Source organism: Budorcas taxicolor, chromosome 16 (assembly GCF_023091745.1).
Source record: "Budorcas taxicolor isolate Tak-1 chromosome 16, Takin1.1, whole genome shotgun sequence".
In the NCBI taxonomy this organism is placed as follows: Eukaryota; Metazoa; Chordata; class Mammalia; order Artiodactyla; family Bovidae; genus Budorcas; species Budorcas taxicolor.
Window position 1 is genome coordinate 60997690 of NC_068925.1, and position 23942 is coordinate 61021631.

General features: G+C 40.0%; 1 non-coding gene across 1 annotated transcript; it reads left to right on the forward strand.

Moving 5' to 3' along the window:
- Nucleotides 1–22932: 22932 nt before the first annotated feature.
- Nucleotides 22933–23004, forward strand: TRNAG-GCC (transfer RNA glycine (anticodon GCC)). The gene has a single exon. It is a non-coding gene; the product is annotated as a tRNA-Gly (tRNA).
- The last annotated feature ends 938 nt before the right edge of the window (nt 23005–23942 follow it).

Genomic DNA, 23942 nt, shown 5'->3' on the forward strand with positions numbered 1-23942 from the left:
GTCATTTACAAGTCTGGTCTTCCAGTGTCAGAATAGCTACAGGAATGCTTCTACTACTCACTGAGCCAGCCCACCCAGCAATAAGACTTGAAAGTGCTGGACCAGAAGTCACATTACAGTGTGAACATGTCCTATTGCATCAGAAGGACATGGAGTGTGGAAGGAAAAGATGATTTGAAACAGACAGAAGATAATCTATGACCCTGAAGTTTTCCTGGCTGCCCCTCTCTTGGTTCAATGTGCCCTGTCCTTTTTCCTCTAACACACCTGACACATCCTCTTCAAGGGACTTGAGATTTTTACAAACCCCAGAAAGAGCCTTAGATGTCATGCTGCCTGGTAAATTTTGTCTAGAAAAAATCCCCAGGATAAGGAAACATGAAGGGGCCTGGGAATCTGCTCAAAGCAGGGAGAAATGAAAAATACTGAGAATACAAATTAATATGAATTGAATATAGTGGCAATGGAGGAGTGAGAGTATTAAGGGAATGGGAGTGAATGGGAAAGGTGTATGTGGGAGTGCTGGGAAGGGAGGACTTGGCAGACACTGACAAATTCTTGCTCTCCATTTCCTTTTAGAGAAGTTGAACAGATTGTCCCCTTTCCAAGGGCTTCTTTTTGCAAAGTTCACCACGACTGCTTAGTTCAGACTTTATTAGGTACCATGGCATTCCAGTTATGCCTCCCTGATATCATCCAGATTAAACGTGAGGGTTTTTGAATACTTGGCGAAATCTTTACTAAATATTGAGTAGATTGAAAAGAATAGTAAATTATGGATATATGTCAAGTACTCAATCTTCAAGTGTAAGAAAACAAATTAACCTGTGAACCTCTCCCTACCCAATCTCCTCCCCTTCCTCCTCAGAGCTAAGGACTATAATTTTGTAAATAGCATTTTTTGCGTTTCTTTATAGTTTTATTACATGGATTCATTATTTATTGTTCAGTTGCCATGTTGTCTCTGACTCTTTCCAACCCTATGGACTGCAACAAGTTAGGCCTCCCTGTACTTTATTTCTCAGATTTTGCTCAAACTCATGTCCATTGAGTCAGTGATGCCATCCAAACATCTCACCCTCTGTCACCCTCTTCTCTTCATGCCCTCGATCTTTCCCAGCATTAAGGTCTTTTTCAATGAGTCAGCTCTTCTCATCAGGCGGCCAAAGTTTTGGAGCTTCAGCATCAGTCCTTCCAATGAATATCCAGGATTGATTTCCTTTAGCATTGACTGGTTTGATCTTGCTGTCCAAGGGACTCTCAAGAGTCTTCTCCAGCACCACAGTTAGAAATCTTCATATCTTCAGCACTCAGCCTTTTTTATGGTCCAACTCTCACATCCATACATGACTACTGGAAAAACCATAATTTTGCCTAATCAGACTTTCATTGGCGAAGTGATGTCTCTGCTTTTTAATACACTGCGTAGGTTTATCATAGTTTTCCTTCCAAGGAGCAACCATCTTTTAATTTCATGGCTGCAGTTACCATCTGCAGTGATTTTGGAGCACAAGAAAATAAAATCTGTCGCTGCTTCCACTTTTTCCCTTTCATTTAACATGAAGTGACGGGATTGGATGCCATGATCTTAGTTATTTGAATGTTGTTTTAAGCCAGTTTTCTCACTCTCCTCTTTCACCCTCATCAGGAGGCTCATTAGTTCCTCTTCACTTTCTGCCATTAGAGTGATATCATCTTTATATCTGAGGTTGTTAATATTTCTCCTGGCAATCTTGATTCCAGCTTGTGATTCATCCAGCTTGCCATTTCACATGATGTGCTTTGCATATAAGTTAAATAAGCAGGGTAACAATGAACAGCCTTGACATACTCCTTTCCCAATTTGGAACTAGTCAGTTGTTCCATGTCCAGTTCTAACTGTTGCTTCCTGACCTGCATATAGGTTTCTCAGGAGGCAGGTAAGGCAGGTAAGATAGTATTCCCATCTCTTTAAGAATTTTCCACAGTTTTTTGTGATCTACACAATCAAAAGCTTTAGCACAGTCAATGAAGCAGATGTTTTCCTGGAATTCTCTTGCTTTTTCTATGATCCAACAGATGTTGGCAATTTGATCTCTGGTTCCTCTGCCTTTTTTAAATCCAGCATGTACATCTGGAATTTCTCAGTTCACATACTGTTGAAGCCTAGCTTGAAAGATTTTAAGCATTAGACTCTTTGGCATTGCCCTTATTTGGGACTGGAATACAAACTGACCTTTTCCAGTCCTGTGGCCACTGCTGAATTTTTCAAATATGCTGGCATATTGAGTGCAGCACTTTAAGAGCATCATCTTTTGTTAACTAATTAATCATTAACTTTTTCATAGATTCTTGGCCATATTTACCAGTTAGTTTGTTTCTTTCCAACATTTATACCTTATTTTCCTTCTTATTCTGGTCAGGATCTCCTGGATGATGTTAAGTAGAGCACCCCGATCTTGTTCCTATCCTAAAGAGAATGCTTTCAGCACGTCACCATTGGATATGATGACTGCTGTAGGGTTTTTGTTAGTGTTCTATATCAGGCATTCATTACTGTGTAACAGACAACCCAGTGCCTTAAAATGACAAGCGTTTTATTATTTTTCATGATTCTATAGGTTGACTCTAGGGCAGGTGACACTAGTAGAAAAGAACCCACCTGCCAGTGCAGGAGACACAAGAGACGCAGATTCGATCCCTGGGTTGGGAGGATCCCTCGGGAGGAGGACATGGCAACCCACTCCTTATTCCTGCCTGGAGAATCCCATGGACAGAGGAGCCTGGTAGGCTACAGTCCATAGGGTGGCACAGAGTCAGACACGACTGAAGTGATTTAAAACACACATGGGGCTCCGTGGGATGGCTTCTCTTTCTGTTCTAGGTAGTATCAGCAGGTCCGGCTGCAACCTGGATGAGATCCAAGATGGCCTCACTACAGCTGAGACAGCTGGAAACTGCAGGCCTTTCTCACCTCCTTGTCTTTCCAGGGCTTCTCTCTCTGGCTGGCCTTTTCCAGCAGGAGAGCATGACTTTCTTGATAGCTTAACTTGTCAAAGTATAACACTTATTGACACTTTCAATAATACAAGAACCTTTGAATATTCTATTTCTAATCACTCCTGGACTTATATGCTATTACAGAAGTGTTTTTAGTCTATATGGATTAAAAAAACTTTTTTTAATTATAGGAGAGTTACTTTACAATGGTATGTTGGTTTCTGCTATACACCAGTTCTGGTGAGGTGATGAACCTAGAGCCTGTCTATATTGTAGTTTAGATTTATGTTTACTCACAAATTTAACCCCTTTTTCGCTCTTATATCTCTTCCTGCATCTCAGACTTTCCACTGGGGATTATGCTACTTCTTCTTGAAGTATATTCTTTAGAATTTCCTTCAATAAATTGGCTGAATCTCAATTCTTGAAAGAAAGTTTTTGCTAGTTATGCAACTTTAGATTGTTTTTCTTTTCTCTCTCTCAACCCATTGAAGATATTATTTTACCACTTTCTGACTTCTATTTCTATTGTTAAAATTAATTTCCATTCCTTTGAAGACAATATATTATTACTCATCTTCTTTTAAGATCTTCTATTTCGCTTTTCTGTATTTCAATCACATTGTATGTCTAAGTATGATTTAAAAAAATTATTTATCCTGCTTAGGAGTCTTAAAAACTCATATCAAGATATAATCAAGATTGAAATTGGAGATATAGTTGGGGATCTGATTGTGAAAGATTTTGAAAGTGATACTAAGGAGTTGAGTTTATTCTTCAAACCTGATAGCTATGCACAGTATATAAAAATTTTGGAAAATATGTGTTCCCTTGCATATATTTAATATATATAATGTTCATCATAAGTTCATATTAGTTCATTTCTTGCTAATAAGAGAATATAATAAATATTTTGTAAACTAAAATAAGGTGAGGATTGACAAAAATTGGAATATGTTTTATGCAATGCTTGAATATATCAATTTGATATCTATTTGGATATGATTATATATTATTTAGGACTTCCCTGGTGGCTCAGATGGTAAAGCGTCTGCCTGCAATATGGGAGACCCAGGTTCAATCCCTGGGTTGGGAAGATCTCCTAAAGAAGGAAATGGCAACCCACTCCAGTATTCCTGCCTGGAGAATCCCAGGGACAGAGGAGCCTGGTAGGCTACAGTCTATGGGGTCACAAAGAGTCGGACATGACTGAGCGATTTCACTGTACTTCATATACTATTTATGTGCTTAATGAATAAAGTGCGCTAATTTAAAAATAAATCACATATAATTTTTACCCATCAGTTTTCTTAAATGTGTCTTAACATTTTTGTACTTTAAAATATCATGGTTTCATTTAAAAGAATAAGAATTGCTTACCTATGCTGCTTCAATTGTTCTGAATTTAAGCCTTCCTAATATGAGATCAACACTGTTCCTAACTTGAAGCTTCACCCTTGACAGAAATATGTGTAGGACACAAAAAGGCAGGAATGCTTTCATTAATCATTAAGGAGAGTTCCCTGAAACCCATTGTCATGGTAGTATAGTCAGTCACACAAGAGGTCTAAACAAATTTTCAATAAACAAATTCTCAATGTCGCAATGACTTTAAAGGACTCTCTCTCTCTCTCCCTCTCTCTTTCTCTCTCTCTCTCTCTCTCTCTCTCTCTCTCTCTCTCTCTCTCTCACACACACACACACACACACACACACGCACACAAATGCAAACAGACCTGGATGTCCTACATTTACTTTTGGAAAAGGATTCAGGCAGGCAGGTTTTGCCCACAAATAGATATCTGCTTCAAGGGGAGAGGAAGTCCAGACCTTTTTCTTGGGCCAAGAAAGATGGGCAGAAGAGAAACCAGTCATAATTCTTCTATTCTTTATTTGGAAGTAGGTTCAAATGACTTAATGGGCAGATCTTTCTCTCTTCTTTACTTGTAACAGTAAACAGGTAACTGGTACAAGTTTGAAGAGAGACTTTTCATAACATATAACATCTTCAATTACTACAATACTATGAAATTTGTCTTTTTGAAATTTTACTTGAGAATGTTAAATTAGAGTTATTTTAGTTATTCCTACCTTTTTCTCTGAAAAGAGAGAAATATAAGAAATGTGTAACTTTAGACCGATAGAGAAGAATTTGAACAAGGGTATGGTGGCTCAGATGGTAAAGCGTCTGCCTACACTGTGGGAGACCCGGGTTCAATCCCTGGGTCGGGAAGATCTCCTGGAGAAGGAAATGGCAACCCACTCCAGTATTCTTGCCTGGAAAAACCCATGGACAGAGGAGCCTGATAGGCTGTAGTCCATGGGGTTGCAAAGAGCTGGACACGACTGAGCGACTTCACTTTCACTTTCATCTTAGAACAAGGTCTAATACCTACTTTATGGTTAAGGTTAATTGTCCTCAGTACAGATTGTATGCTTGATAATATACTAACCATTATGCAGTTAGAGGAGGTATTGAACAGGGATTAAGGGCACAAGTACAAAGTTAAACTGCCTGGGTTCAAATCCCCTAATTAGCTCTGTGAACTTGAGTAATTTTCAAAACTTCTTCAGGCCTCAGTTTCCTCAACAATAATATCAGGTTAAAATGTTATCTATCTCGGATGATTGTTTTGAGAATTAAATGAATGCCCCCATTTCCTCAGCTGTAAAATGATCTTTTGCTCACGGGACAGTTATAGGGATACAATGAGTTGTATGTGTGTAGTGTTTAGCACAGGGACCTGGCTTATGGTACAACTTCAACAATGTGTTCCATTTAGCAAGTAGGAAATAAATCTGCCTTAACAATACAAAATTAAATGCTTATTTTACTTTCACACACCATATTACAGCTGGGAATTTGAGGATTTAACACACAAATTGAATATGCTGAAAGAGAAACAGAGAAGGCATTAACTTTAAAGAGGAAAGTCCCTAGACATCTTTGTATTCCATTGTACGAATTACATATTAAATATAATGGGAAAAGCTAGCAAAGATACACAAAGATAAATGATTCTCTAATTTTTAAGTAACGCATATCTCAATTTTAGTTCTTAGTTCAACTAAGAAATGTAATGCCATTACAGAAATGTAACGGCAAAACAAGTTCTCCATTTTATCTTATATTAGTTCTCTGGTTTAGCTCTAACTTGTTGAGAGTAAGCATGTTATGGCAAGACACTAAATCTCCTATAAAATCTAATTTTTTTTTCTGTGTGTGTAATCACGATTTTTTAAGTTACGTAGTCTAGATTCTAAATGACACTAAACCAGGTTAATGTAGCATTAAAACATCCAGATCAAAAAATAAAGGAAGCTGTCAGTTATCTATATTTCTCATAAAACACCAAAAGAACTGAACATTTAGAAACATTTCTATGATTGACTGAATTTTTCACTTTTTATTTAGACTTTTTTTCTTCTTTTGCCCATGCCGCAAGGCCTATGGATCTTAGTTCCCTGACCAGAGATTGGACCAAGGCCCTTGGCAATGAAAGCACAGAGTCTTGACCACTGGACCACCAGGGAGTTCCCTATTTAGACATTTATCATAATCAAGAAGGCATATATTATATAAACAAAGCATTCGAAAGCTAGTTCTGTTTTTTAAATTTATCCAATGTAAGCTGTTTTTTCTCTTTAATTTCCCTAATTTTCATGCTAGAGATAACTTGAACATTAGAGTGAACAGCTATAGTTTTCAACTGCTCAGAGCCACTCATTATTTGGAGAACTGTCCCTTTGTACTTTATTAGAGCTTGGGGTAGGGGGAGTTGTCATCTGCCACCCATTCTCCCCTATCATGCTGACAAGTAAATAAATTAACCCTGGATACAGGTATATGTAAGGCTGAGTTCCTTTTCTGTTCACCTGAAGCTATCACAACATTGTTAATCAGCTATACCCCAATATAAAAAGAATAAGAAATGACAGAGGTCACATAACACCTAGGTTTAGGATCAATCTGTTAACAGGCCTAAATATAAGTTATAAACACTAATAACCCACTGGAATCTGACAAGAAGTAGGCCAATTTTTTGAAATTATTGAAATTATTTGAAATTAAATTAGCCCTGGCTAATCAAAATGGTCCAACTTTCCAGGTAAAGTGATTGGTTCAGGGGTAGACACACAACCCAAGAGGAACCAGTCAGAGTCCTTCCCTGGGACTTTTCAGCCAGAGCTGGAGGGGAAACCTGCTGTCATTTCTAGACCTGTGGGCTGTAAGGGTGTGCATTGGAGTGCTACCTTCTCATCTGCAGAAGAAGATGAATTCAACAAACGAATAAAGAAGATCTGGGAGATGGAAGGATGGGGCTTGATTATACAACTTGGCCCCTAGATTTAACTCTTGTCTGACATCATGTCCTCACACCCCCACATATGTGGGTGTGTTTTAAAGATAATTTGAGTTTATAGCACTTACATCTGGAGGAGTCCTGACATTTTTCTAATTTATCCATAGATGCAATCATTCACCATGAGAATGAATATATTACAATGAAATACATTAAAAATGTGGTCTAGGTGTCCCTAGAACCCAGCTAGTATAACATGTGGTTGAGGGCATAGTCTCTGGAGTCACCTTACCTGCCTGCAAAACTAAGCATCGCCTTGGGCTGAGAAGGGCTATCCTCCCAGAGGGCACACGGGCTCTCCAGTTGTCATAGGGATGGCCTCACACACCTGGAACCGGCGCTGATTGCCATTTATCATTGCAAGACACTATTATCTTTCTTTAAAGTGTGTTACTAGCAATGTCAACCATCCTTTGTTTTGTCATCTGTACAATTCTGTGAAGAGAAAGGTGGAATGGGAGAACCAAGAAAAACAGGAGCCAGTGTTTTTGTCCATGGATGGGTGGAAGGTTCCTACAGGTTGTGTCTGTGAAGCCACTATTTCATGCATTTTCATTATCTATTTGGGCCCTGCAAAGCATTTGCTTTCACCACCCTGGTTCAGTGGCCAGCTATGGTAGAAAATCCTCTCTAACACTCCTAGAATTTTTTCACATGTATGCTATGCTGCCTGGTTGTGTTAGGTTGCCTGGATTCAGAACCCATCTCCATCACTGACTATAGCACAGTGACTTTGAGCAAGCCACCTAAATTCTCTGCGCCTGTTTCCTTTTTTGTGGAATGTAGATAGTATAGCACCTCCCTCCTGGGATTTTTGAGGATCTGAAACAGTGACGCATGCTTAGAACAGTGCCAGGTACAGCACTACTTAAGCGTCAACGCTTATTGTGCTTAAGTGTTCATACATCATTTAAATCGGATTTTCTTCTCACTAATCTGTCTGAGAACCGCTTCACAGAGGGAGTGGAAGTCTGTTGAGATGACCCAGGTCGGGGCTTGGGGACTAGAGGAGCTGGAGTCAGGGGATGGAGTGGGATGGGTCAAAATGGAGAGGATAAAAAAGCTCAGGGCTTTGCAGAGTGATGAGAACATAAATGGGATGACAGGTGGAGTCTATGGATCCAGAGTAAGGGACACTTAGAAGATGGAAGAGAGAAAAAGGAAAGGAAGTAAGAGGGTGCCTAAATATTGGGTTGGCCAAAAAGTTCATTTGACTTTTGGTGTAAGATGTTAAGGGAAAACTTGAATGAACTTCTTGGCCATCCCAATAAATTGCACACATTTCAAAGCTTTGTCTAGTGTTGACTTGCATCCAGAAAAGGGGGGAAGAAATTTCTTTTTCCTCTCTTTCACTCTTAGACAAATATCATAATTTAACTGCATTATAAATGAAATAGACTGGTGTGGACAAACCTGAGATCCCAACTATCGTTTATACTCTTTCAACAGGAAATCTTTTCTGAGTTCCGAATACCAGGCTTCAGCAATCTTCTGGAGCAGGATCCATAGTAAGTTGGGGCTGCCTGTTTGCTGGAAGAGGAGTGAAGAAGGGAGTTTACAACTGGGCAGGTCAGATAGAGAGCCAATGTCTCACAAGAGAAGAAACTGGAGCTTGCAGTGGTTGAGTTGTCTGGACTAGTGACACAGCTAGTTCTAGAGCCGAATCCCCAGGTCTCCGAATTCCCAGCAGAGATTGGATGACCACCTACCAATTTTCATAAAGGTATCCAAATACTAGGCTGGAGGAGGTAGAAGGGGGGAGGAAAATCAGAAGATCCCCAAGTATTCCAAACTCAAGATTTAATTATGCTACACTGCCCAATTTTTTTTTATTTATTTATATTAATTGGAGGCTAATTACTTCACATTATTGTGGTGGGTTTTGCCACACATTCACATGAATCAGCCATGGGTGTACATGTGCTCCCCATCCTGAACCCTCCTCCCACCTTCCTCCCCATCCCATCCCTCTGGGTCATCCCAGTGCACCAGCCCTGAGCACCCTGTCTCATGCATTGAACCTGGATTGGCAATCTATTTCACATATGATGATATACATGTTTCAATGCTATTCTCTCAAATCATCCCACCCTCGCCTCCTCCCACAGAGTCCAAAAATCTGTTCTTTACATCCGTGTCTCTTTTGCTGTCTCACATATAGGGTCATTGTTACCATCTTTCTAAATTATATATATATATGCGTTAATATACTGTATTGGTTGGAGAAGGCAATGGCAACCCACTCCAGTACTCTTGCCTGGAAAATCCCATGGATAGAGGAGCCTGGTGGGCTGCAGTTCATGGGGTCACGAACAGTCAGACACGACTGAGCGACTTCACTTTCCCTTTTCACTTTCATGCATTGGAGAAGGAGATGGCAACCCACTCCAGTGTTCTTGCCTGGAGAATCCCAGGGACGGTGGAGCCTGGTGGGCTGCCATCTCTGGGGTCGCACAGAGTCGGACACGACTGAAGCGACTTAGCAGCAGCATACTGTATTGGTGTTTTTCTTTCTGGTTTACTTTGCTCTGTATAATAGGCTCCAGTTTCATCCACCTCATTAGAACTGATTCAAATGTTTTCTTTTTAATGGCTGAGTAATACTCCATTGTGTATATGTACCACAGCTTTCTTTTCCATTCGTCTGCTAATGGACATCTAGGTTGCTTCCATGTACTGGCTATTGTAAACAGTGCTGCAGTGAACATTGGGGTACACGTGTCTCTTTCAATTTGGTTTCCTCGATGTGTATGCCCAGCAGTGGGATTGCTGGGTTATATGGCAGTTCTATTTCCAGTTTTTCAAGGAATCTCCACACTGTTCTCCATAGTGGCTGTACTAGTTTGCATTCCTACCAACAGTATACTGCCCAATTTTAGACTAGACATAGTAAGTATCAATCACTTGCTTTATCCTTTTGATACTGCAACAATCTGGATCACAATCATTCTTTGCTGATGATGATCAACTTGAAGTACAATCTGCCATGAACTTCCAGGAATGTTTAGCACCTAAGAGGCCCAACGGTAAACAACTTTGCCTAAGGACTGCACGCGTGCATGCATGCTAAGTCACTTCAGTCACGTCCTACTCTTCGCGACCCTGTAGACTGTAGCCTGCCAGGCTGCTCTGTGCATGGGATTCTCCAGGCAAGAATACTGGAGTGGGTTGTACCATGCCCTCCACCAAGGGATCATCTCAACTGAGAGACTGAACCCACATCTCCTGTGTCGCCTGCATTACAGGCAGATTCTTTACTGCTAAGCCACCAGAGAAGCCCCTGACTTAGAACAGTGATAGGAAAAATTTTATGTATTCTTTACTTGCAAGAAATGTCCCAAGATCAATGATGGCATCGTTCTCTCTACCTGACTGCTGTGGAATTAACCAAGAGAGGTGAAATGACCAGCCAACTCACCGCAAATTTTGTGTGGCAAGAAACTAGAGCAATGATCAAAGAGCACTATCCTTGGACTTCCTTGGTGGTCCAGCAGCTAAGACTCGTGCTCCCAGTGCAGGGTTCAATCCCTGGTCGGGGAATGAGATCCCATATGCTGCAACTAAGAGTTTACTCGATTCAAATAAAAGATCCTGCATGATGCAACGAAGACAGATGATCCTGTGTGCCACAACTAAGACCTGGGGTGGCCAAAAAAACCCAAGAAACTCTCTCCTTTCACTGCTTAATGGGGTATAAGCATCAGTAAGACATAGAATCTGATCAATTTTAGCACCAGCACAATGAAAAAGTAATAGCACCAAAAGGCAACAGTGAGAGTGCAAATCTTTATGGTTACCTCTCTGATGGTTTACTCATGCAGGAAGAGTTAGGTGAATTGCTAAGAGAATAATGACAATCACTCACAGAGCTTTACTAGGCACCAGATGCTATGCTAGTCCCCTAACCTACATCGTCCCTGAACCATACATGGAGATTTTATTATCCCTGTTTTTCTGATAGAGCTGAAGCTGAGAGAATGTCAGTGACTTGTCTGAGGTCCCCTAGCTGGTAAGGAGCAGATGGGTTTGATGTTGCTGCCCTCTGTGAGGCAGCAGCAGCTAGGGACTTTGGGTTTGGCATTCTGAGAGATACTCTAGGGGTAGAAATGAACAAACTATAAAGAAGTTGTGGTGCCGTGGATAACTTGATTGCGCTATAAGAATTCCAAGAACAACACAGTTGAATTATAGTAGTAAGGGGGATGTTTTAGTAATATGAACAGTACAACAAAGGGAGGAGAAAAATCTTCTACGTGATTATATCACAAACCACTGTTGATCAAAAATCACGCCTTTAAGAAATATTTTAGATTAAATCAGTTGTTTAGGAAGCCACTGTAATGTTTTATGTCTGCTGCTGCTGCTGCTGCTAAGTCGCTTCAGTGGTGTCTGACTCTGTGCGACCCCGTAGATGGTAGCCTACCAGGCTTCCCTGTCCCTGGGATTCTCCAGGCAAGAACACTGGAGTGGGTTGCCATTTCCTTCTCCAATGCATGAAAGTGAAAGGGAAGTTGCTCAGTTGTGTCTGACTCTTCGAGACCCCATGGACTGCAGCCTACCAGGCTCCCCCGCCCATGGGATTTTCCAGGCAAGAGTGCTGGAGTGGGGTGCCATTGCCTTCTCCGATGTTTTATGTCTAGGAGGCAATAAAGTAGATTGGTTAAGACCAGGCACCTGGAGCAAGACTGCCTTGAATCAAATCCTGCTGCTGCCACTTCCCAGCCATGTGACCTTGAACTAGCTACTTATGTTTAGTACCTACCCCATAGGGCTGCCATGAGAATGATTAAATACACATGAAATGCTTAGAAAACACCTGGTCCATGAAAAGCATATGGTCAACGTTAGTCAATACTGTGTGCAGAGTAGTTATAAATGGTGTGATGGGATTGAAGGCATGGTCCCCACTTTCAAGGAACTTAGTGACAAGCTGGGATGAAAAAGCATCTGCTAATAATATGTCTCAAGAAGTGGTACAACATTAAAACATCTGTTGTCAAGGTATATGCTGTTATATCACTGAAAAAATTTCCAGTAAATATTAATAATAATGATTAAGGAAATAAAAGAGAAAGTGAGCTATGACTTAGATTTTGAAGAAGCTGATGGCTCACCACTAGAAAAATTTTTATTCCAGGATTCTGGAAAAGTGACTTGTCCATCTTCATTATTGTTCATCTTTATCTGTTATGTATTTAATGATAACCCTCTCCGTGCAAGATGCTGAGATAGTGGTAACAAAGGACTACAAATCTGAAGGAACTCTTATCCTCAGGGAGCTTAAGATCTATTATAAGAAGTTACATATTCACGAAATTCAAGGTAGAAAGTGCATTAAAGGCATCATCAGTTGTAAACACAATAGTTTCTAGAAGTTCTATTATGTACTTTTTTTTTTTAAGTGTTAACCTGGTGCACACAGGAGCCCAGATGCCAAGTGCAATAATGAACATGAGAGAGATCTTGTTCTTTTAGGAGGGACCTCCTGGGTTATAGTAGGAATGGGGAGCAGTCCTCCCTAGGAATCCTCTGCAGGATGAGAAATTTAATCAGGATACAGAGGCTTGAGGAGACCTCACTAAATGGGCAAGAGCATCAGGATGAGGATTTATTAAATTACCTAGCAAGATCATCCATATGGTCCTAATTCTCTCTCCAGCTGTGCCTCCCCTCAATCTCACCATGCTTCAAAGGTAGATTCATTTTGAGAATAAATACTAGATAAGAGATTGTGAGTCAGATAGACTGGTACTTTCCACTCTAAGAATATTTCTGTTTTAACTAGATAAAACAGTTTTGTATCTGGACAATTACCTTTTAGATTCCTCTTTTTTACGTTTTTTCCTACTCTTATATCTGAACAAGGATTTTTAGCATGTTACAGTTTTCAAGTTGATAGCTCATTTTCCATTGGCTACACTCTTAGTTTCTTCCTGATGACATTGAGTGGGAAATCTTCATTTCTCATAAATCCGGCTGGAGGATGGCTTATGTTGGAAGGCTTCCTGTAGAAAACAGAAACCACTAGGGCTTCCCTGGCAGCTCAGATGGTAAAGAATCTGCCTGCAATGCAGGAGACCTGGGTTTGATCCCTGGGTGGGAAAGATCCCCTGGAGAAGGGAAGGGCAGACCCACTCCAGTATTCTTGTCTGGAGAATTCCATGGACAGAGAAGCCTGGCGGCTTACAATCCTTGGGGTCTCAAACAATCAGACATGACTGAGCGACTAACACGCATGCACAGTAGTTGAATTAACACTTTTTTACCTGGAAATTTCATCTTCTTCCTGACTTTTTGTCTCTATCTCTTGTCCTAGATCTCAAATACTAATTTTAGATTTGACTTCTGTTTGCTGATTATATAACATTCTATTTGGTTAATTGAATAGGATTTATAGTTCATATGAAACCTAGCTCATTTGTAGCTAAGCACCACTTTGGCTATGCCTAGTGGGCTATATCGGAGAAGGCAATGGCACCCCACTCCAGTACTCTTGCCTGGAAAATCCCATGGGCGGAGGAGCCTGGTAGGCTGCAGTCCATGGGGTCACAAACAGTCAGACACAACTGAGCGACTTCACTTTCACTTTTCACTTTCATGCTTTGGAGAAGGAAATGGCAACCCACTCCAGTGTTCTTGCCTGGAGAATCCCAGGGACGGGGGAGCCTGGTGTGCCGCCGTCTATGGGGTCGCACAGAGTCGGACACAACTGAAGCGACTTAGCAGCAGCAGCAGCAGCAGCAGTGGGTTATATGAAACCTGAGGAAAATCACACAGTGCCCTGCCTAATGGAAAGAGATGTGTACAGGTAACATCAAATTGAAATAAACGTGAAAGGAAATGAAAGTTAGGAAAAAGCTGTGTTTGTAAGAAGGATAGGGCGTGGAGTTTTGGCCTTCCACAAGGGGGATGGAGGTTGAAAGATGACTGATTTTTCAGTCACCTCCCAACAATGTGGACAGAAAATTTTTATACTGTGAGTGTAGAGCCTAAAAAGGGTTTATCACATGAATCCCTCTAGAAAGAATAGGTATGTTGACTAAATGCTGCTCAAGTAAGTTTGCGTGAATTCCCTTTCTAGGCAAGTTGGGCCCTGAACTTCTAGGCAAGTTCAGGAGCCTGCCGTGGACATGGGCAGGCAAGGCTAGCCCAAGGTTTGAGGAGGCAGAGAATTGGAAGGCATCTAGAACAAGGTAAACACAGCATTGACCTGATATTTCTGGGCAGTAATTTGGAAACAAGGAAAAGAAAATGCAGATACAGTGATTGTACCAGTCTTACAACTTCAAGCTAGCACCAAACATTGGTGATTTAGAAAAGTGCTTAGAAATTAACATTATAACACATAACAAAGAATATTACTTATAAAACCCGACAGAAACACTTTTCAAGGTTTTTTTTTTTTTTTACTTTTGTAATATTATTTAATCTTCGGAATAATGACATAAGGAATGACACAGGTACAGTTTTCTCAGTACCCCATCTCTCCAATTCCTAAACTTTTCAGAGTTCTGCTGTGCAAATCAACTGGCTTCTTTTTCCCCTTTAAAGAGGCAGCTCATTGCATTTTACTCCACTTACTTAAATCTATTTATCCTTTATTTTTTCATCTCCCAAAAATTTTTATTCATTATCCTTTCTTCTTCCATTCTTCCTATACTTTATTGTAATTTTATGTGAATTTTGGGAGGTAGCAGATATAAACATGAATATTCAATTCACCAAGTTTAGAAGGTAGTCAATAAATTTGTTTTAAATTTATCAGAAGCCTTGCCTTTCTTGTGGTTATATTTCAAAATTAATAATATTGATAAGGAAGAAAAGTACTGAGATATAAGTACATCTAGACAAGTATCAATATTTATGTTTAGGTATAACTTGGCCCCAAAGCCCATTAATTTTAAAGTGGCTTTATTTCAGTTTCAGCATGTGTGCTGGTATTGTTTATATTATAGTACATATTAGTAAATTGAAAGCAATTTTTTGAAAAGTGACTAACATTGTTTTTAATGACATCATGATTTCTAAGTGTAGTCACAATTTGAAAGTCAATCTATAACTAGTTTTACCCCCATTTATATCTTCTAAAGTTAAATACTCTTAAATAATAACCACTATGTTATAGATACAGTGAAGACAAATATAATTGCCATTATTCAACAATGAGTTTCAAATCTGTGTATACTAAGTCATAGTGAAGAAAGTCTCTCTGGCTAAGTGAAGTCTCTATTAAATACAGTAAGAGTTATATAAAATGTATTGGTTGGTCTAACAGAGGGACAATTAAATGCTTATGTTACTAATTTTCAGAGGAGTTAGAATATTTATTTTCGGAATGTGAAACCACAGATAGAATTACATCTCTCCAGGGGAAGGGACTAATTGGTTATGCAGTAAGCTTTTCCCATCTGTAATGTGATAAGCAACTTTATTACTACATTCAGTTCAGTTTGGCTCAGTCATACACGCAGTCATGTTGAAATTTTTGCGACTTCATGGACTGCAGCATGCCAGGCCTCCCTGCCCATCACCAACTCCCGGAGTTTACTCAAACTCATGCCCATCGAGTCAGTGATGCCATCAAACCATCTCATCCTCTGTTGTCCCCTTCTCCTCCTGCCTTCAATCTTTCCCAGTATCAGGGTCTTTTCTAGTGAGTCAGTTCTTCGCATCAGGTAGCCAAAGTATTGGAGTTTCAGTTTCAGCATCAGTCCTTCCAATGAATATTCAGGGCTGATCTCCTTCAGGGTAGATTGGTTGGATCTCCTTGCAGTCCAAGGGACTCTCAAGAGTCTTCTCCAACACCACAGTTGAAAAGCATCAATTCTTTAGTGCTCAGCTTTCTTTACAGTGCAACTCTCACATCCATACATGACCACTGGAAAAACCATAGCTTCGACTAGACAGACCTTTGTTGGCAAAGTAATGATTCTGCTTTTTAATATGCTGTCTAGGTTGATCATAGCTTTTTTCCAAGGAGCAAGCGTCTTTTAATTCCATGGCTGCAGTCCCCATCTGCAGTGATTTTGGAGCCCCCAGAAATAAAGTCTGTCACTGTTTCCATTGTTTCCCCATCTATTTGCCATCAAGTAATTGGACTGGTTGCCATGATCTTAGTTTTCTGAATGTTGAGTTTTAATCCAACTTTTCACCCTCCTCTTACATTTTCATCAAGAGGCTCTTTAGTTCTCTTCTCTTTCTGCCTTAAGGGTGGTGTCATCTGCATATCTGAGGTTATTGAGATTTCTCCCAGCAATCTTGATTCCAGCTTGTGCTTCCTCCAGCCCAGCATTTCTCATGATGTACTCTGCATAGAAGTTAAATAAGCAGGGTGACAATATACAGCCTTGACATACTCCTTTACCTATTTGGAACCAGTTCCATGTCCAGTTCTAACTGTTGCTTCTTGATCTGCATACAGATTTCTCAGGAGGCAGGTCAGGTGGTCTGGTATTCCCATCTCTTTCAGATTTTCCAGTTTATTGTGATCCACACAGTCAAAAAAGCTTTGGCATAGTCAATAAAGCAGAAGTAGATGTTTTTCTGGAACTCTCTTGCTTTTTTTGATGATCCAATGGATGTTGGCAATTTGATTTCTGGTTCCTCTGCCTTTTCTAAATCCAGCCTGAACATCTGGAAGTTCACGGTTCACGTATTGCTGAAGCCTGGCTTGGAGAATTTTGAGCGTTACTTTACTAGCGTGTGAGATGAGCACAATTGTGCAGTAGTTTAAATATTCTTTGGCATTGCCTTTCTTTGGGATTGGAATGAAAACTGACCTTTTCCAGTCCTATGGCCACTGCTGAGTTTTCCAAATTTGCTGGCATATTGAGTGCAGCACTTTCATAGCATCATCTTTCAGGATTTGAAATAACTCAACTGGAATTCCATTACCTCCACTAGTTTTGTTCACAGTGATGCTTCCTAAGGCTCACTTGACTTCACATTCCAGGATGTCTGGCTCTAGGTGAGTGATCACGCCATCGTGATTATCTGGGTCGTGAAGATCTTTTTTGTACAGTTCTTCCGTGTATTCTTGCCACCTCTTCTTAACATCTTCTGCTTCTGTTAGGTCCATACCATTTCTGTCCTTTATTGAGCCCATCTTTGCATGAAATGATCCCTTGGTATCTCCAGTTTTCTTGAGGAGATTTCCAGTCTTTCCCATTTTGTTGTTTTCCTCTATTTCTTTGCATTGATCACTGAGGAAGACTTTCTTATCTCTCCTTGCTATTCTTTGGAACTTTGCATTCAAATGGGTATATCTATCCTTCTCTCCTTTGCCTTTCATGTCTCTTCTTTTCTTGGCTATTTGTAAGGCCTCCTCAGACAATCATTTTGCCTTTTTGCACTTCTTTTTCTTGGGGATGGTCTTGATCACTGCCTCCTCTACAATGTCATGAACTTTCATCCATAGTTCTTCAGGCACTCTATCAGATCTAATCCCTTGAATTTATTTGTCACTTCCACTGTATAGTCATAAGGGATTTGATTTAGGTCATACCTGAATGGTCTAGTGGTTTTCTCTACTTTCTTCAATTTAAGTCTGAAATTGGCAATAAGGAGTTCATGATCTGAGCCACAGTCAGTTCCTGACTGTAAGCTAGCAATAACTTTCAATAACCAGAGTAAGCAAAAACACTAAATGACAGACTCCAGTTTCACTGTTAAATTTTATATGCATATCTCTCAATATACAAATACAGAGAGAGATATAGAAGGATATTCTTTAAAATATCTTTTATAATATCACTTCATAAAGGTGATATGGTAGAAAATTATCTCCTGTAATATATTTTAAAATTTTCTACCATATCACCTTTATGAAGTGATATTATAAATCTAATGCTATTTTTTTCCCACTATTCTAAAAGTATTTTGATTTTTGAAAGCAATTTTACTCTGGAACCCATGAATAAGCATCTATAACCAAGTTGAATTCTAGGAAATATTAAACATATATTGGGTATCTCATGCCAAATTATTCATAGTTAGTATAAAATATATTAAATAAGTATTTTCCAAGCTTCATTTATGTATATGACATTGTGCTGTTTATTGATAAGAATATACAAGAAACTATTTAAAAATCTTAACAGATGATGCTGTTAAAGTGCTGCACTCAATATGTCAGCAAATTTGGAAAACTCGGCAGTAGCCACAGGATTGGAAAAGGTCAGTTTTCATTCCAACTCCAAAGAAGGGCAATGCCACAGAATGTTCAAACTACTGTACAGTGTGTTCATTTCACATGTTAGTAAGGTTATGCTTAAAATCCTTCAAGGTAGGCTTTAACAGTACGTGAACCAAGAACTTCCAGATTTTCAAGCTGGATTTAGAAAAGGCAGAAGAACCAGAGATCAAACTGTCAACATCCGTTGCATCCTAGAGAAAGCAAGGGAATTCCAGAAAAAACATCTACTTCTGCTTCATTGACTACGTAAAAGCCTTTGAGTGTGTAGATTACATCTGTGGAAAATTCTTAAGGAGATGGGAATACCAGACCACCTTACCTGCTTCCTGAGAAACCTGTATGTGGGTCAAGAAGCAACAGTTAGAACCAGACATGGAACAACTGACTTGTTCCAAATTGGGAAAGGAGTACATTAAGGCTATATATTGTCACCCTGCTTATTTAACTTCTTTGCCAAGTATATCATGCAAAATGCCAGGCTGGATGAATCTACAAGCTGGAATCAAAATTGCCAGGAGAAATATCAACAACCTTAGATAAGCAGATGATACTACTCTTACAGCAGAAAGTGAAGAGGAACTAATAAGCCTCTTGATGAGGTTGCAAGAAGAGTGAAAAAGCTGGCTTAAAACTCAACATTCAAAAAACTAAGATCATGGCATCCAGTTTCATCATTTCATAGAAAATAGAAGGGGAAAAAGGGGAAGAAATGACAGATTTTATTTTCTTGAGCTCCAAAGTCACTGCAGATAGTGACTGCAGCCATGAAATTAAAAGATATTTGCTCCTTGGAAGGAGAGCAATGACAAACTTACACAGCATATTAAAAAGCAGAGACATCACTTTGATGACAAACATCCATCTAGTGAAAGCTATGGTTTTTCCAGTAGTCATGTACAAATGTGAGAGATGGACCATAAAGAAGGCTGAGTGCCGAAGAATTGATACTTTTGAATTATGGTGCTGGAGAAGATTCTTGAGAGTGTCTTGGACTGCAAGGAGGTCAAATCAGTCAATTGTAAAGAAATCAACCCTGAAAATTCATGGGAAGGCTTGATGCAGAAGCTGAAGTTCCAAACTTTGGCCACCTGATGCTAAGAACTGATTCATTAGAAAAGACCCTGAGGCTGGGAAAGATTGAAGGCAAAGGGAGAAGGGGGTGGGCAGAGAATGAGATGGTTAGATAGCATCACCAACTCAATGGACAGGAATCTAAACAAACTCCGGGACATAGTTGAAGGACAGGGAGGCCTGGCATGCTGCTGTCCATGTGGTCTCAGAGTCAGACACGACTTGGTGACTGAACAACAAGTGTGTGGAGTGGTGATAGGCGGAGAGTGGACTGAGGTTATGGAAGTCCCTGGATGCCTCCTTGTTGAACCATAAAGAACTGGGAATTTTTCAACTGGCAACTGAGTAAGGATGGAGAAGACTTGTGACATAATGAAAACAGTGATGGAGGAAAAGTGAGCAAAAGAATAAAAAAAGGGTGTAGTTAAATCTAAGAGACTAGATAGGACTACCTTTCTACATACATTGTTTGGGCTTATAGTTGCAAAACAGTCTGCAAATAAATTATAAGGATCAAGAATAAGTGGATAAATATTAAAGGAGGGAAAAGAGTAAACATTCATTCTAAAGCCTGGAAAAGAGAAGAGATAGCAACAGTAACTGATTAAAGAAAAGTTTTCGGGTTAAAAAGCAAGCTCTTTAATTGTCGTGCTATGGTGTGCTTAGTCACTCAGTAGTGTCCGACTCATTGTGAAGATTCTCCAGGCAAAAATACTGGAGTGGGTTGCCATGCCCTGCTCCAGGGGATCTTCCCAACCCAGGGATTGAACCTAGGTCTCCTGCATTGCAGGCAGATTCTTTACAGTCTGAGCCACCAAAGAAGCCCAAGAATACTGGAGTGGGTAACCTATCCCTCCTCCAGGGATCCTGACCCAGGAATCGAACCAGGGTCTCCTGCATTGCAGGTGGATCCTTTATCAGCTGAGCTACCAGGGAAACCCTTGATTGCTGTGGTTGCTTTTATAAAAGCTATCATGCTTCTGGTAAAACAAAAACAAAACAACAACAACAACCAAAAAAAAAAAAACCCCACAATGACAAAAGCAAACAATAGAAATATATAAAGTAGAAAAATGAGGTCCCCTCCTCCACCCCTAATTCCATTCCCCTGGAGTAACAATTGTGACAGCTTTTCTCTGCTGATTTCTATGTACTCACCAACTTAAAAGGAAATGGGAGACTCATGTACATGATTCCCTCCCACTTGTTTGGGCTCTTTCCCATATTGGTCTATATACAGCTATGTTTTCATGTATGAAAGAAACAGTATAATTGTATTTACCTACCCTTGTATTTCAGAGTTCCAAAAATAGCAAGGAGAGAAAAGAAAACCTTCCTCAGCGATCAATGCAAAGATATAGAGGAAAACAACAGAATGGGAAAGACTAGCGATCTCTTCAAGAAAATTAGAGATACCAAGGGATCATTTCATGCAAAGATGGGCTCAATAAAGGACAGAAATGGTATGGACCTAACAGAAGCAGAAGATATTAAGAAGAGGTGGCAAGAATACACGGAAGAACTGTACAGAAAAGATCTTCATGACTGAGATAACCACGATGGTGTGATCACTCACCTAGAGCCAGACATCCTGGAATGTGAAGTCAAGTGGGCCTTAGAAAGCATCACTATGAACAAAACTAGTGGAGGTGATGGAATTCCAGTTGAGCTATTTCAAATCCTGAAAGATGATGCTGTGAAAGTGCTGCACTCAATATGCCAGCAAATTTGGAAAACTCAGCAGTGGCCATAGGACTGGAAAAGGTCAGTTTTCATTCCAATCCCAAAGAAAGGCAATGCCAAAGAATATTTAAACTACTGCACAATTGTGCTCATCTCACACGCTAGTAAAGTAATGCTCAAAATTCTCCAAGCCAGGCTTCAGCAATACATGAACGGTGAACTTCCAGATGTTCAAGCTGGTTTTAGAAAAGGCAGAGGAACCAGAGATCAAATTGCCAACATCCACTGGATCATTCTGAAAGAGATGGGAATACCAGACCACCTGACCTGCCTCTTGAGAAACCTATATGCAGGCCAGGAAGCAACAGTTAGAACTGGACATGGAACAATGACTGGTTCCAAACAGGAAAAGGAGTGCATCAAGGCTGTATATGGTCACCCTGCTTATTTAACTTCTATGCAGAGTACATCATGAGAAACACTGGGCTGGAAGAAGCACAATCTGGAATCAAGATTGCTGGGAGAAATCTCAGTAACCTCAGATATGCAGATGACACCACCCTTATGGCAGAAAGTGAAGAGGAACTCAAAAGCCTCTTGATGAGATGAAAGAAGAGAGGGAAAAAATTGGTTTAAAGCTCAACATTCAGAAAACAAACATCACGACATCTGGTCCCATCACTTCATGGGAAATAAATGGGGAAACAGTGGAAATAGTGTTAGGCTTTATTTTGGGGGGCTCCAAAATCACTGCAGATGGTGATTGTAGGCATGAAATTAAAAAGACGCTTACTCCTTGGAAGGAAAGTTATGACCAACCTAGACAGCATAATAAAAAGCAGAGACATTACTTTGCCAACAAAGGTCCGTTTAGTGAAGGCTATGGTTTTCCAGTGATCATGTATGGATGTGAGAGTTGGACTGTGAAGAAAGCTGAGTGCCGAAGAATTGATGCTTTGAACTGTGATGTTGGAGAAGACTCTTGAGAGTCCCTTGGACTGCAAGGAGATCCAACCAGTCCATCCTAAAGGAGATCAGTCTTGTGTGTTCATTGGAAGGACTGAGGCTGAGGCTGAAATTCCAGTACTTTGGCCACCTCATCCAAAGAGTTGACTCAATGGAATAGACCCTGATGCTGGGAGGGATTGGGGGGAGGAGGAGAAAGGCACAACAGAGGATGAGATGGCTGGATGGCATCACCGACTTGATGGACATGAGTTTGGGTGAAGTCCGGGAGTTGGTGATGGACAGGGAGGCCTGGCGTGCTGCGATTCATGGAGTCGCAAAGAGTCGGACATGACTGAGTGACTGAACTGAACTGAACTGAACCCGTTTATTGATAGATATTAAGTATTCCAGTTCTCGCTATTACAAACAATACTAAAAGACCAGTCCTATGTATTTCTTTGAATGTCATTGCAGTATTTTTTTTTAAGACAAGTAATTATCTACATGTAAAATTGCTGGGTCAAAAAGTATGTACATTAAGATTTTCCTTAATTTTGGCAAACTGTCCACCAGAGAAATATGCTCATTTAAACTCCTGCCATCAGTTTATGAGACAGTCTGTTGCTTACATTCTGGCTAAACTTGAACATTATGAATCTTATTAATGGGGCAATCTATTAGACAAAAAGGATCTCCCTGGTGGCTCAGACGGTAAAGCGTCTGCCTGCCATGCGGGAGACCCGGGTTCGATCCCTGGGTTGGGAAGATCCACCGGAGAAGGAAATGGCAACCCACTCCAGTAATCTTGCCTGGAAAATTCCATGGACGGAGGAGCCTGGTAGGCTACAGAACATGTCTTGCTTTAATATCTCTTTCTCCAATTATCATGAAGGGTAGGTGGATTTTCATAGGTTTTATTTATATTTTTTCTCCTGTGGTTATTTCAGTTTTGTAGGGATTAAACTGATGATGAGTGTCCTCATCTAGATGTCTAATTGCTGTCCACATGCAATTAGACGTGTGGACAGAGGTCTGGGAGACTTTCACCAGTGGAACAATGATAGTTTAAACAGTAAGGCCATAATAATTCCCTGTATAATCATAAAAAGAAGGGAATACAAGAACTGTAGGAAATACAAGAACCATAGTAAACACAAGAACAGCGTTAGGAAGGAGGAAAGAGAAAGTGATAGAAACTGAGCAGTAAGCTCAGATAGAAAGCTCAGCAGTTGTAGAGACTGAAGTAGAATCAAGACGGTGCTCTGACATGTTAACTGGTTCAAGAGTTTAGGATAAGTCTTGAATCTCTGAGCCGGAGTTTCCTCATTTATGAAATAAAAAGGTTGGATAAGATGACTCAAATTATAAAATTCATCGTTTCTGTAATTTTAACCCAAGAGATGAGACAATATCATGGAAGTAGTCAATTTTAGAAAGCATGGGGGATTTGGCAGTAAGGTGGCCATTTAAAATAATTAGCATGTTATGGTCTAGGATGGATTGCTTACTTCTGTCACTGCTGCTTTTTTTTTCATAATGCTTTTTAAAAATCCATTTATTTAAAAAAAGCTTTTTATTTGGGAATAATTTCAGATTTATAGAAGTTACAAGGAACAGCCAAGCAACGTTTATCCAGAGTCACTTATCCTTAACATTCCACTTTTTTATTACTTTTCTCTTCTCTCTCCCTCTCTCTCTCTTTA